This window comes from Budorcas taxicolor, chromosome 11, assembly GCF_023091745.1.
Source record: "Budorcas taxicolor isolate Tak-1 chromosome 11, Takin1.1, whole genome shotgun sequence".
Lineage (NCBI taxonomy): Eukaryota > Metazoa > Chordata > Mammalia > Artiodactyla > Bovidae > Budorcas > Budorcas taxicolor.
The window spans coordinates 36,920,852-36,936,828 of record NC_068920.1 but is presented as its reverse complement, the minus strand read 5'-3'; the positions used below and the strand labels follow the sequence as shown (position 1 = coordinate 36,936,828).

Below are 15,977 nucleotides of genomic sequence, written 5' to 3'. Positions count from 1 at the left end.
AGTCACCATCTGCAGTGATTTTGGAGCCCAAAAAATAAAGTCTGACACTGTTTCCACTGTTTCCCCATCTATTTTCCATGAAGTGATGGGACCAGATGCCATGATCTTTGTTTTCTGAATGTTGAGCTTTAAACCAACTTTTTCACTCTCCTCTTTTACTTTCATCAAGAGGCTTTTTAGTTCCTCTCACTTTCTGCCATAAGGGTGGTGTCATCTGCATATCTGAGGTTATTGATATTTCTCCTGGCAATCTTGATTCCAGCTTGTGTTTCTTCCAGTCCAGCGTTTCTCATGATGTACTCTGCACAGAAGTTAAATAAGCAGGGTGACAGTATACAGCCTTGACGTACTCCTTTTCCTATTTGGAACCAGTCTGTTGTTCCATGTCCAGTTCTAATTGTTGCTTCCTGACCTGCATACAGATTTCTCAAGAGGCAGGTCAGGTGGTCTGGTATTTCCATCTCTCTCAGAATTTTCCACAGTTTATTGTGATTCACACAGTCAAAGGCTTTGGCATAGTCAATAAAGCAGAAATAGATGTTTTTCTGGAACTCTCTTGCTTTTTCCATGATCCAGCAGATGTTGGCAATTTGATCTCTGGTTCCTCTGCCTTTTCTAAAACCAGCTTGAACATCAGGAAGTTCACAGTTCACGTATTGCTGAAGCCATAGTGACATGTATTTTAGGCAAGTGCAGTCAGTGTCTATACTTACAATGTTTGTAGAAAACAAAGACAAGTTTCACAGTGAGGGACCAAAATGATTAATGAAATAGAGTACAGAACATGAATAAAGTCTAAAATAATAATGGTTGCTGAATAACTAAAAAAATAAATTGTCTGTGTTATTTTATGAGTGACTTCAAGTAAAAGAAAAATCTTCCCTGGTTGGTGGCTTAGATGGTAAAGAATCTGCCTGCAATGCAGGAAAACTGGGTTCAATCCCTGGATCAGGAAGATTCCCTGGAGGAGGAGACAGCAATCCACTCCAGTATTCTTGCCTGGAGAGTCCCATGACAGAGAGGTCTGGAGGGCTACACTCCACGGGGTCGCAAAGTCGGACTCGAATGAGCAACTGACATTTTTGAGTAAAAGAAGATTTTATTTGCTTTCTGTATGCAATGAAAGAGGAATATTTTTATGCTTTTAGAGATTTCCAAAGGAGCAAATTTTTTACGTGAAAGAAAGATGGATCTGAGTTTGCTTCAGATAAATTGCTTGGCAATGATTGATATAACACAGTAACAAATTACTAAAGGAATTTTTAAAAGATCATCATAAGCCATCTTCAAGAAGAGACAGGTTGAATTTTGCAACTGGCTGACTGTATTTTTGGGGAGATGAGGTAAGAGTCAAGGCTTTGTTTTATATGGGATTTATTCTATTAATAAAAGATGCTTTTTGGAAATACTAGCTCTAGCATTTACTAGATATGTTATCATATGCAAGTTACTTAATTTCTTTGCAGTGCAGTTTCTGCAAGTGCAAAAAGAGAATAATAATACCTTTCTTAGGACACTGTTGTTAAGACACATTGACATACACATGCAAAAATTAATACATGCATTGAACAGCACCAGTCTCATAATAAGCATTCAAGAAGTGGTATTAAATTATGTTTTGCACCTTCTAAATTTCTCCAGGTGGTTACCATGCAAACATTGTTAGGTGTGTCCCCCCTTAGAATAAAAGAGAAACAAAAAAGTTCACTTGGACTTCACAATAAAAATGTTCCTGAAAGCCTGTTTATAAAACAATTATTTATAAACTTTACTCCTCAGTCTATCAAGTACACTAAATAACTTTTCTGTCTGAATAAGACTGAGCAAAAGTTACATTCTAATGAGTAAAGAAGCATCATGTCAGCAAATTACTTTTAAATGTTTCAGAGGGCAAAAAAGTGTGACAGTGAGTATATGTGTGTGTGTATGTGCGTGTGTGAGGGCAGGGGAGACAGAAAATGACAAGCAAAAGATGTTAAAATGTTTACATTTGGGCAATCTCAGTAAAGCACACATAAAAATGCTTTGCAATTTTTCTGCAAGTCTAAAAATGTTTTTTAAAAATTTAACCCATCAGTATCTATTACATAAAACTAGATGTTTCATATTTGGGGCTTTCCTTGAAGACTATGTGGTACATGTCTCTTAAATGAATCAGGCACAGAAATATTTGGAATTTAAGGTAAGAATATTCAATATTGGCTAAATGACTAAACTATTGTCTTTTTGTTGCCAGTCACCATAGGCTTTGTAAAACACCGGAGGAATTAACCATCCCCCTCTATATGTGAGTCTTTGCAGAAACCCTATAGGTCACCTGTCCTGTGGATCAGATGCTCTTTGGGTCTAATTCTCTATGGCAGGATAAAAGTTCCAGAAAATGTACCAAAGAAAACTTTTCTTGCATGTTAATATAGTCTAAAATGTCCTCTGTACCTTGACTTTTTAGAATTGTGAGTGGGAAATGCAAACCACATTTGCATTAAGTCTGAAATGAAGTCTGATGAGACAGCCCACTATCTGGATGCTTTTTCTTTCCGATTCCTTTCTCTCTGGCTCCCTTTAGCCTGAATGCAGTTCAAACCCCACCACTCCATTACAATCTTATTTATATCACTTTTGTGGGTTTTAGTGCACCAGTTTGCTTCTTTTCCTCTTTCTTCAAAAGTGAACTAAATTTGAAAATCAAATCAGAATTAATAAAGATTAGGAGATGTCAATGTTATCAAATCCAAAATGAAAGATAAGGGAAGTAGACAAAGTTTGACAATATTTATAAATAGGAAGGAGTGAGAAAATAGCAGAGAAATGAGAAAGACAGATAAATTATGTCTGTCTCGTCACATCCATTCCTCTCCCATATGTTGTATATCACCTCTAGCAATTTACCACACTCCAGCGCCAAGATAGCAGGAAGTACAGGATTTCCTCAGAGACCACAGTTCTGCACTGGTTCTCACCTCTCCTTCGCAGGCCCATATTTAGAAAAAACACTCAACAGCAACCTAAAGTTCACACTGGGCTGTTTGTTCCTCCTTCAGGCCTGATTTCTAGGCAGATTTTTTCTTTCTAGCCTATGGAAATGTTTTAACATTAATTTGATCATTTTTTCTTTCACACTTCCTTACTAAGGTACTAAAAAAAGGAATTCACAGAAAATCATGGAGTGCCATCAGCGACATTTTCACAAGTGTTAAAGAAATGAATATGGTCATGGATTTCAGACATAGTTCTTCAACTTATTTAATTCACTTGGCATTACAGACGATCAGTCAGAATCCAAGTGTGTATGTTGAATAAAAAGTCCAAGTTTGTAACTTGTAGGTCCTAAACTCAAAACCATTATCTTGATTCTGCATTCATGAAAATTCTCCATTGTTTCTATGCACAACTTTATCCTCAACTTCTAGACCACCATACCTGTTTGGTTGTGATTCTTTAAGGAGGGACATATGTTTAATTTCATGGCTTAAAAGACAAATTTTTTGTCAACTATAAATAGCATATAGATGTTTACCAGGACATATTAGACCTGCACCTTAAGATTAAGTTATTTGGTCTGACTTGTGCCCCTTTAAAAATCTGTAATCTCATATCTGGAGAGTAAGTCTGAGGGCAAGTTTGCTACATAATTAGGGATCACTTATGGTCTCCTAGGGCTCAATCTCAGAGGGCACACAGACAAACTGAAGAACATTAAGGGGAGAAACAAAGGAAAGATTTAGGAGAGAATCAGAGAAGATGGGCAATGTGGGTTCGGTTACAACTTGAGGACCATTAAAGGCTGTGTTTTGTGCGCTAAGTTGCTTTAGTCGTGTCTAACTCTTTGCGACCCTATGGACCGTAGCCCTCCAGGCTCCTCTGGCAATTCTCCAGGCAAGAATTCTGGAGTGAATTGCTATGCCCTCCTCCAGGGGCTCTTCCCAACCCAGGGATCGAACCCACATTTCTTGCATCTCCTGCACTGGTAGGCAGGATTAAAGGCTGAGTGAGAAGCAATAAGACAAAGGGCACACATTAAATTGGCTAAAGAAAATCTGTTAAGAGAAAGACACACAAGCGGTAAAATAAATTTTTAAATCTTCCAGATAACAAATACAAAATAGATGTAAAATTGTGGTTCACTGTGTCAAATGCTGTCTTATGAGGTTATTATTCTGAGCAAATTTGAAACTGTAGGAGAGAAAAATGGACTTGGAAAAGATGAGGACACATTTGACATTCTTAATTACTGTTTCCTCTAACCTGTAGCTTGACCTTCTGCCCTTTTATTTCAGCTATAGTAGTTCTATCCGCTTATCCTCTTTTAACTTATTTTTTCTAATTAAGATTTTGCAAGAAGAACTAATTCTTCAGTGGAAATGTTTGTAGACCACTGAACTCTAATTTAAAAACCAACAGATAACTCAATTATATTTGAGTCAAAAGCAATGCCAGAAGACAAAATGCAGGATTTTTAAATTAAAAAAAAAAAATTCCCAAAGCACATATGCTGTACAGAAGAAAACAGAAATCCAAGTGAATCTATTTTTCATTTGACCAGGTTTCATTAGATATTACTATTGTGAATGCAATAGGATTTATGCATTACAGAAAACATTTTAAAGGATTTGTTTATATGTGAGACAGTAAGTTTCCATAGAGTTACCTGAAATTAACTCTTCCCACCTTCTGGGCTTAACCAGTCATCTAAATTTTCAATAAAAAGGTTTAAACCCAGTTTGTTAATTTCTCAGGGCATTCTTGCATTTCTTATGTCTTTTTCTAGTTACCAATGACTCCTTTTTCCTGAGTCAGAGTCAAAAGTTTAGTTTCACTTTTCCCTGTTGCTCTTCTACATTACTTAAAATCACATACAACGTTCTGATTTCTCTCATTTCTCTAAAATATGCTTAACTCAAGGCTGTGTATCTATAGAACCTATTTTTACTAGGAATGCCGATTATGCTATACAATATTTTTTAAAATCTTAAAATTAGATATTAGATGTCCTTCTACATCCTACCAGGCGTTTCCTATCTTGAGGAATTTCTCATCAATCACCACCTATTTTCGACTCAACTTCCTGTGTTCTCCCTCCTGTCTCTACCAGACAGTCTCCAACTCATTTTTCCAGTTAATTTCTTGTGCAGTGTAATTCAGCTCTTCACCCCCAGCCAAATAATGTTTAGGTTCATGTTTGCATACTCAGAAATTCATGAAGATGATTTGCTAAACAAAGGATTGTTGACTTTAAATTTCCAACATTTAACAGCAAAACACCTGAGGGCTCTTTGAAATTGGTTTTCAAATTCTTAGGAAGGTTCCCTCCAGCTGTCTACAGCAAGAGCCTACTTGCCTTGAATTTTATTTTTATCTTTCTGAAACACCGACTGATAACAACTGTAGACACAGACAAAAACTCTAGTATCCTAGAGCTGTTCCCTAATCATCAAAAACCCATTTTGTTGACAAAATCTATTAACTACTTAGCTGTATTATCAATTGAATAAAAATATATAGAGCCCAGATTTCAAATGTAACTCTTCTATCACCTTATATAAATAACTTCTAATCACCTTCCTGAAGATAGGGGCTTACAGTCAGTAGCCAGAGTTTGAAAAGGAGCCGAAGGGAAGTAAGAGTCTTTCCTCCTCTTAGGGTGGAAACTAGTTTAATCTCTAATTACCAAAGGAACATGATTCCCTCCTCTCTCTGTGGACCTATGCTGCCACTTGGATTTATGGTGACAATGTTTCCTGGGTCTCTAGATTTACGCCAGAGACTGAAGTTGCACAGACGGCCATTTACATTTCTTTAGAAGACTTTTTAACTCTGTAGCTCTAACAACCGCTTTTGAGCAAAGGCAAATTAGGTAACTTTGAAGATCAAAGTCTTACATTTTGTGTTTCTTCTTTACCATTGCTATACTATGTGTAGCTGACAGAGCCTGAAGATACAGCATGATACACCATATGTGTTAAAGGGTGGGGGACAAAATCAACCTGAAGGAACTGACAGTCACCTTCACTATGTCGAATTGTGTACAGCTATTGATTTACTGTCTCCTTTTCTTCAAGAACCAGAAGGTGGCATCTGACTACTTATTTTAATATTTGTGTTTATTTCATTAAAATATATTATGCTTAGATTGACAATTTAAACTTATTTTTAAGTGTAGGATTAAGTACAGCAAATTAACCCACTGGAGAAAGAAAAAAATGATACAAAGCAAAAAATACAGAACAGCAGTAAGGCCATTTATCCTCAGATCCACAGAGTAGATCAGAATTATCTCCAAATGATTATGACCTAATTATTTTTAGAAAGACTTTCATGGTGATTATGAACTGTTCAACCAGTAGTAAGACTATTAAAATAAAAAGGCAAAAAATAAATAAAAGTTTTCTTTCCAATTACTCTGATTTAGGCTTAAACTTCAGAGGTCTAATTATATCTTCGATCTAGAAATCGGAAGAAATCCAAAGGAATGACTTCTCAGTTTAGAAGGCCCAGTCTCTTTTCTATTCCCCTTAGACGGCCTATGTTCACTGTGATTATCCATCCTAACAATAGTAAAATTAATGAAGAACAAACAGGAAAACCTAGGTGAAATGTTTTAAAGATGTGGTTGCTCTTTTTATAAGTGCATTGCAGTTCTATCGATCCACAGATCAAACACAAATGTGTTATTATTCTGTACAAACTCTTAGTACTAAAGCATGTTGGATATAAAGGAGAACAAGCTGTGGTCTCTGTCCTCAAGTCACCCACAACCAAGCCTGGAAGGTTGTCACAAAGAGATCATCAGAATGCAATGCAGTGAGGGCAATGATAGACATGTGCAAAACTGACAAAAGCTCAGAGCAAGGTATTTCCTGAGGAACACAGTGACAACAAGTAGGAGAGTCCAGGAAGGCTTCCTAGAGAAGGCAACCTGAACTGAATTTTATTACATTAGCAGGAATTCCAAATAGGCTGGTTGGCTAAGAGGGTAAAAATGCCATTCTGGGCAAGGGACTACCAGAAAAGGGTGTAAGGATGGTGCCTGTTGTTTAGTCACTAAATTGCGTCTGACTTTTTTGTGACCCCCATGGACTGTAACCCACCCAGCTCCTCTGTCCATGGGGTTTCCCAGGCAAGAATACTGGTTGGGTTACCACTTCCTTCTCCAGGGAATCTTTCTGACTCAGGGACTGAACTCACATCTCCTGCATTGGCAGGCAGATTCTGTACCATTGAGCCAACAGAGAAGCCCAAGTGCCACCTTCCAATGGCGCTGGAAGGTGCTGATTGATGAAGTTCCTTTTATGCTGTATATTAGTATATTTATTAAAGGGTTTGATATTTAATAAGAGTTACTCTTTTGAAGGGGTAAACATCAATCTGTGACATGGTCAAATCTGAGTTTTCATAAGATCACTCTGGTGACAGAATGAAGAATAAAGGGATAAGACTAGAAGCAGGCAGTCGAGTTAGGAGTCTATTGTGATAAGGGTTAAACCAAAGCCTTACTATAAGGACAAAGAGAAAAGAACCTATCCTGGAGCTTTTTAGGTGGGAAAGTTGGCCAGATTTTATGATATATATGGTAGGGTGTACAAGAAAGATGGGGTCTACAGTGACTTCCCAATTTCTTGTGTGGCTGCTGAATACAAATTAATTATCTTCAAATAGAGAATATAGGAGGAAGGAAAATTTTTAAGAGGAAACAAAAGTGTGCACACTTAGAAGTACTGAGACTGAATGTCCTAAAAGGCATTCAGGTGAACAGATCTAGTGAGCAGAGAACTGTGTAACTAAACTGTGAAGATCCAGATTAGAGGCATCAATTTGCACATCGATAGTAAAGGTTAGAAATATGAGAATGGCTGGGATTTCTCAACCAGAATTTGAGCACAAAATAAGGGGCTCTAGAACAATTCTTCATAAAATTCCAACTTTTAAGAAGTGAGCAGAAGTTCACAGGAAAGAAACTGAGACGTTAACGTCCTTTCTTCAAAATTATTGATGTGATTGAAAGAGAATGTTTATTGACAGTCCTAATATCCTATATTTCCTTTTTAAAAACAACAATAAGGTATTTAAGTACTTAGAGCATAAATTCCAGGAGAAGGCAATGGCACCCCACTCCAGTACTCTTGTCTGGAAAATCCTATGGATGGAGGAGCCTGGTAGGCTGCAGTCCATGGGGTCACTGAGTCGGACACAACTGAGCAACTTCACTTTCACCTTTCACTTTCATGCACTGGAGAAGGAAATGGCAACCCACTCCAGTGTTCTTGCCTGGAGAATCCCAGGGACCGGGGAGCCTGGTGGGCTGCTGTCTATGGGATTGCAGAGTCGGACACGACTGAAGTGACTTAGCAGCAGCATAAATTCCACAAACTGGAAATTTTCATTACCCTGGGATAACTCTCTGCCTGAGTTTTTACTTCTAAACATATATTCTAACCAAGAGTTGTCAACACTCTTCTTACAAATAAAAGATTTCCTCTTCAAATATTTACACAATTTTCTTGTTTGAAACACTTACTAAAAAGAATGTCCTGAAGCCTAGCAGTGAAGAACTGGAAGAATTGGATGGAAGAGAACTTTGAGAATTTGGCTGCAATGGAGCAAAATACAACAGGTTTATTACCAGATGAAGGAAAATAATAAACACATTGTTCTGTGCTTTATGAGTCAGGGGTTAGTTGTATATAAAAGACCATATTGCAAGACTCTACCGTTAAAGACAAGTTGAACAGTTTTCTTTAGGAAAATCAGTTATACATTTCTAGGACTTATTATTTTTCCACAGTTAAATCTCTGTTCCTGTCCTTGTCACTTCACATCTGGTATTCCAAAACCCATTCCTCACCACCTGTCTTAGCCTTCTTTTCAATCTGTCCAAAATCTTATAGCTAAAATCGTCTTTCAAAGCTCTTCTTTTACCATACTACTTTCTTCCTTAAGATTACTTTTCAGTGTTTTAAATCAATGTTTTCTGGGAGCCCTCAGGGACATTCTAGTAACATCTTCTTAGCCTCAATAAAAATATTTAGACTTAATAACAAATATATATTATATATATGTATTAATTTTAACAGTTCATAATTTATTGAGCTATGAACAATTAAAACAGAAGCAAAAATATGTATAGTTTTTGAAATTTTTAGGTGGAAGTAACTGAGATCAAAATGTTTAGAGGCTTTATTCAAACTCATTCAAGGTCAAAATGAATACTAGGACTCAGTTTTCTTAACTATTTATCCAGTGCTTTCTCTACTTGAGTAAAATGGTATATTTAACATTCCCCTGGAATTAATGCCAGCAAGAAAGGGAGAAAATATTACTGTGTTCTTATAGTACATTTGGTACTGAGCTAATAAATAAGGTATACAATAATTCCCCTTAATCTTCTCAACCTCCATCATTTCTTTTTTCTAACTGAGGACCAGGACATGGAGAGGATAAGAGCTAGTAATATTTGTCATTACATAAGTAATTTAAAAAAAGTAGTATAATTTATTTCATAAGAAATAGAGGAATAATTTGAAACTACCTTTCTGATCCCAAAGACTAAACTCTTTCCACTAAATGAACTATTTCACAGAGTAAAAAGTTTCAAGTCCATCTCCATCTGTTATATTTACATGATAAATTTTAACGTGACGATGATGTGACCTATACTTGCAGACAGGTGACAGAGTTACAGAAAGAAAAATGTCATCAGCCCTGACCTTGAGAAGAACCCAGTCTGGGAAGGAGCAAAAAACAAGTAAACACAGCAAAAAGTACAGATTTTCCCCTTAATAACAATGGTGGAAAGGTAAAGATTAAACGAGTTTTGTTTAAAAGAATATAAAAGAGAACCAAAAATTTTTCTAAATGTTAAAAAATGTAAAATGACTGTTCGGTAACAAAGCTCTCAAAACAATGATTCCCAAATCTTATTTTGTTATACCTTAGGACATTTTATTACAACCATGGATAAACTATATCTCTTAATGAAACTAAGGACAAATTTGGATCCACATAACAAACTATAGGCATAAGAGAGAGATGAATCAGGAAATTCATTATAATGAATCATGATAATGATTATGGTGATTTCATGATAATGAGATCTTACCTATAGCACCATCAGAAAGCACAGTTTTTCAATACGTTTGGCACAAACTATGAATGTATACCTGATAAGGTAATTTGCACATATACCAGGTTAGTAAATGCTTATTGACTTAGGCAGTAACAAGGAGGTGGTGTGAACTTGGAAATGAATACTGAAATGTTAAATACACACAGAAAGCAGAATTGTGCTCCGTTCAAAATAGCAGCCATCTTCTAATCAGTGTAATAAACTATATAGCTCACATAGTTTCTTCTGCTGCTGATCCTCTTGCTGCTAAATTATGTCCATCTTTCTAAGGTACAAGGCTTTTGCATAAACAGAATCCCATAAAAGTCATCTTCTTATTCTTACTGAATTCAATTATCAATAAATGTTGATTAAGGACAAATTATTAGTCAGGTACTTAATGGAAGTTTCCTTGGTAAATGGACAAATTTTGGAAAGATTGACCTCATTGAGTACAGATACTGTCTTAGTTACTCTGCATTCTTTCAATACATACACAAATTAAAGACACATTTGTAACAGGTTTAGATGAGTATTTATCAAGTGTGGATGTAAGAGATCTCATTCTTGGTAAATTCAAAATCCATTTGAAACATACGAGTTCATTATTTCAATCCAAATTCATCTTTTTCAAGTTTAAATGAATTGGTTTTGAAACATGAATTTAGAGAGGCAAAAGACTAATCAAAGAAGCTCCTAAGACTTCTTGCCCCTGGAGAAACATATGGATGTTATTTAAAATCAATTCAGAAAAAAGACAGGTTGAAATTCTTATTTAAATCAAAGCTTGTCTTTGCAGTATTACATACTGCATGATTATTAGATGTGTATCAGATGAAGTTCACTTTAGGAATCAACACAAATTGACTCTGGCTGATGTAAGCAAATCAAAAGGTGTTTTTAAAAGATGTTATAATGGAAGCACCCAGACTTGAATTACTTTGGAGATGAGAAGAGAAGGAATCAAGTAGCAATAATATAGCTGGAACCACAGCCAAATTCCAACCAGAGAGCTACTGCCAAGAGGAGTAGCATAGCACTCCTCTTGAATCTCTATGAATCTCTCAATCCCACATCTCATCCTCCCATATTACTGGCACTGGACACTGGGTGACAACACTTCTGAGGTACAGCCAAGAAGTTTCTACTGCTCTCTTCCTGGTAGCAATGGCTTTTGATAAAAGGTCCAGGGTGAGTAGTCTGATTTGCTGAGGCTAGATCATTATGTATTACTCACAAAATGGAAGGAGATTCAGATGCTATAAAGAAAGTTATAAAGATAAATATTAACAAGATGATATTAATGTTTGATGCTGTAAAAACTGCCCTGCATTCTTTGCCTCTTATCCTCTGATTTTGCTCAATTCTTCCATTTCTATTTTCTTTCCTAAGTCTATAATGCGCATCTCCCTACAGAATTTAAAGTCACATCCCTATCACGCAGGACTTGACTATATCTATTAGATACAACTGGAGTCGTCTGCTGGAGAAGGAAACGGCAACCCACTCCAGTGTTCTTGCCTGGAGAATCCCAGGGACAGCGGAGCCTGGTGGGCTGCTTTCTATGGGGTCACACAGAGTTGGACACGACTGACGCGACTTAGCAGTAGTAGTAGCAGGAGTTATCTGCATTGAACCGAAAACCTCCAAAACAGCACTGGTTTAAACAAGTTTGACATTTTCCTATCTCTCACAGAAGGATTTTTAAAAAACTAGTGGCCCAGAACTGTCATGATAGCTCTATAATTATAATGAGATCATGACTCACTTTTTCCATTCCACCAACAAGAGTACTTCATCACACAAAATGGCTGTCAGAGCTCCAACCATCACATCTGCAAATTACCAAAGTGAACAAGTGAAAGGACCAAAATGCTATTTGCCTCTTTCCTTGTAAGAAATTCTTGTGGAAGTCACACAAGAACCTTCTGCTGACATTTCATTGGCCATAACTTAGCCATCTGTTTGTACTTAGCTAAGGAAGTTAGGAAATAAATCTTTAACTTGGGCAGCAGTATGCCCAGGCTAAATCGAGATTCTGACACTACTGAAGAAGGGGTGAGTGGCTAATGGGGAAATAAGGGATGTAAATAGCATTGTCCCCAAAATTTGTTCTTACTGTTCTCTCAGTATTCCCTGTGGGTTTTTGTCTCACAAATAGAATTGGCTGAGATAAACAAGCATCATCTCCCAGAATACACAAAACTATTTAAAAACAGGTTTCTCTGCTGCATACTCATTGTTTGCCTCCACAGGTAGTATTTCCCCCTCTCCACAAACAATACCTCCACTGTTTTAGAAATTATTCTTCTATCACTCTCAGCCATATGGTTTACCATGCTACTATGCTCTACTCTCAATGCCAGGGCTCAGCGAAGTCAAGGGTAGGGCCACTCCGATCCTAATATTTCAGGCAGTAACTGGTATCTCATTTCATTCACTAAAAACAAAAACAAAAACAAAAAAAAAAAAAAAAGGAAATTTGGGGGTAGAAATTTCTGTGGGGAAAAAAAAAAAACATCCAGGTTTCTGTGGGGAAAAAAAGTATCCAGGTAACAAATAATGTTTGTGTATGTACAATATATCAACAATAGTTCTAAGCATTTAAACATACTGACTCAGGTGCAGATGACAGAAACTATTCTAGATAGTTTAAGCAGAAAGACATTTAGTACAGGGTATTTACAAATTCACTGAAGGAACTAAAGGAGACAAACCAAGACTCAGCCTTTATAAATCATTCCCAAAACACCAGAAAAGAACTGGTCTAATACGGCAGGCGATTTCCCTGCTACTAAAGCTTGGGTAATCAGGAAGCTGCTGGTTTAACTACTGATTCAAGTACCACACTGCTTTCTTCAATACCCAGGCATGAGAAAGCCAACTGTTGGCCCCAAGATCTCATTACCTTGATTACAATTCAAGCCCCATGTCTCGCCTCCTGGCACTCATGAGACAAAGACTGGACATTGGCAACTCTTATAACATTCATGCAGAAAATGCAAACAAACACCAGAATCTCCACAACTGAGCTTATCTTCAGAACCAGTTGAAGCAACAGAAGTAGAGACCAGCTTCTTTCCACCTTGCAAATCTTACATGATGGCTTTGTTGGCAGAAATATATCATCTGAAAAGGATCTAGAAACTGTTTTAAATGTCCCAGTCTCAAAAATGAAGCAAAGGATATTACACAGGAATAGGAATGGAGTTTTTGCATCCAGTCAGCAGTATCTGTCACAAGCAGTCAACAGGATAGATGAAATCTTTATCTTCCATAATATTGAATAAATGAAGACCTTTGCCCCTCTTAGGGAGACTTCTTAGGAGTGTAAATGGATTAAACAAGGAGGCAATCAGACGGAGGTGGTGCTACTGTCATGGCGGCCTTCATAAGCAAACCAAAATCTAAGTTTGTAAATACTGAAAGGTTAGGAAATTAAAATGCTGAGGACAACCAATCAGAGCCAGCTATGCTTTAAGCTACAGTCAATCAATAATTTCCATACTTCGCTTCTGCCTTTTCTCTGGAAAAGTTGCTCCCCAAGCTCCTGTGCATAGAGCACTTCTAACCACTTCTGGTTTGGTGCTGCCCAAATCAAATCCATTTTTGCTCAAACAGACTCCTAAAATTTTCAATACGCCTCTGTTTATCCTTCTAACAGGAGCAACCAGAATGGGTTTACACTCTGAATTGTGTGGTGAGTACAGGTGAAGCTGTAACTTCCCTCAGCCATTTCACCATCTTGAAGGAAGACAGCCTGAAAATGGCACTGATTAATGAGGGGCAGAGCCAAGGAATTCAAAGAGAAGTATGTAACTAGAGCTCCAATGGCATCATGAACCTCTAAAGCAAGCAGTGCCTGAATCCTGTCTTCCTTGAATTGCTCGGTTAACTCAGCCAACATATCTTCTTTTTGGTTGCGCCCACCATCTTGATTTGGATTTTCCATCTTTGGCAATTAAATGATTCTTATTCATATAGCTGTTTAGAACCAGAAGTGGGGTATTGAGAGAGATTTAAATTATGCAGAACTGGCTGAGTTGAAGTAGGAAGAAAAATAATGAGGACTCTGTCATCTGGAGCCGAGAAAACTTTTGTTACAACCTTTGTTACAATACATGAAAACTCCTTAAAACAAACTGTTTTGGTCCACCCGGTGCTAGGACCTGGCGAGTGAGGGCCGCTGCTGGACCTAGGCGGCCTGAGCTACAAAACACGCGCTCTCTCCGCTCCAGGCGTCTTGTGAGGGGTCTGGGGGCTACCCAGGCTGGGTGCTCCCCAGGGAAGAGGAAGAAACTGAGGCTCAGAGACGTCACATCACTCGCCTGAAGCTCCTCAGCAGTGTGACCCCACATTCTTGCCCCCTGGGTCACCTACGGGACGCTGGTACCTGCCCTTCAGCAGATGCTGAATAGACATGAACAGCAACAAACTGGGGTCTTTCATTAATGTTCCCTGTCTGGCCGCATCCTTCAACCTCTAGAAGTGGAGCATCACTACGTCCTCAATCTCAGAAACAAGAGGAGACTTTCCCGGTGCTGCCAGTCTGTGACTGTCACCAGCTCCAGCTACCTGCTGGGCACCAAGCTGGACACCAGATCGAGCAGGCTGAGTGCACAATCCGCATGAACGGTGCACCCACCATGGGCTCCTCGGCCGATGAGTGCAACAAGACCACCTGGTCCTGAGGCAGTGTATTCCGTGTGTTGCCAAGGCCCCGGGAATTCATCACAGACCCCCGACACTCTGTCCAGCGTTTGGGGTCCCCACACATGATGCGGAAGCTCCAGGACAGCCTGGCGCGCCTCACCAGTGCGCAGGCCTGGTGTTCCAGCACCGAGTCCGGCGCCGTCCCTCCTGCCGTCACACGCACCGATTTGACAACTTCTTCCGGGGTCAGACAGGCAAGGCCGTGGGGAGAAGACCCGTTCATGGTTGAGCACAGGCTGGCTCACTACGGAGACTGCGGTGGAGTTATGTGACCGCACGTACTTCCTGTGCACACCCCCCACTACTGCAACCAGCGGTCCTTCTGCGGCACGTGCCCTACTGCTACTATGAGCCTAAGGGGCCCGGTGAGTGTCACCTACACCTATATCCAGAATGAACATAGCCTCAAGGGCAACCATCGCTGCGTCATCATGGAGAACGGCGTGATTCTGAGCCTAGTTGTAGGGAATCACCTTCTCCCAGCCTTCCTGGACCTAGACTACCCTGCCTGTGGGACCCTCACGAGGGACACAGGAGAAGTGGGTCTCCACGGAGCCTCCGACAGAGGGCCGTCTCCTGGCCAATGAAGGCCAGGATCGGAGCCTTCAAGGTTGGAGCCTTGAAGAGGGTGTATTCTCCAGGCATTCGTGGATGTATCTCTGAGTCAAATCGAGGGGTTGGGCCTCTGTGTGGTTAATCGGACATCAAGGGTAATTCTTGTCCAAACAGGGTCTGAGCATAGTTAGTCAGGGTATTTCTGAGTAATCTGAGTCTAAGGGCATGTCCTTTTCCATGAGGTCTTGGTTCAGAGCCCCAGGATGGACCCTAAGTTACTTTCTATTCTCTGGGACTGTGGGGTCCTATCCCGAAGAGTTGGTAACTTTGTGTTGCCTCCTCACTTCCCAGAGCCAATAAAAGGTTTGGTGGAGTTGGGAGCTGTCTGAAGGCCACGTTGGAACATTTGTGTGGCTAGGGGCATCCCAGGGGTTGGAGGCTGGACTTCTGGTTTTGGGCCTTCCCTGAGTGGCTTTGGAAAAACCATCTGTTGCACTCTCTCTGGGCGTCCTTCTGCCAGTGTCAGGGTCTAACATGGAGTATGAGAACTTTCCTTCGTCTCTCATCAACCACCTTGAGTCTGTCCTTCTGGATCTGGCTTCCATAA

The 15,977-nt window shown here is 39.1% G+C and overlaps 1 pseudogene; it reads left to right on the top strand.

Annotated features, from left to right (window-relative positions):
• The first annotated feature begins 12,118 nt into the window (after positions 1 to 12,118).
• LOC128055608 (alpha-N-acetylgalactosaminide alpha-2,6-sialyltransferase 6-like) lies at positions 12,119 to 15,402 on the top strand (annotated as a pseudogene).
• Positions 15,403 to 15,977: the final 575 nt, after the last annotated feature.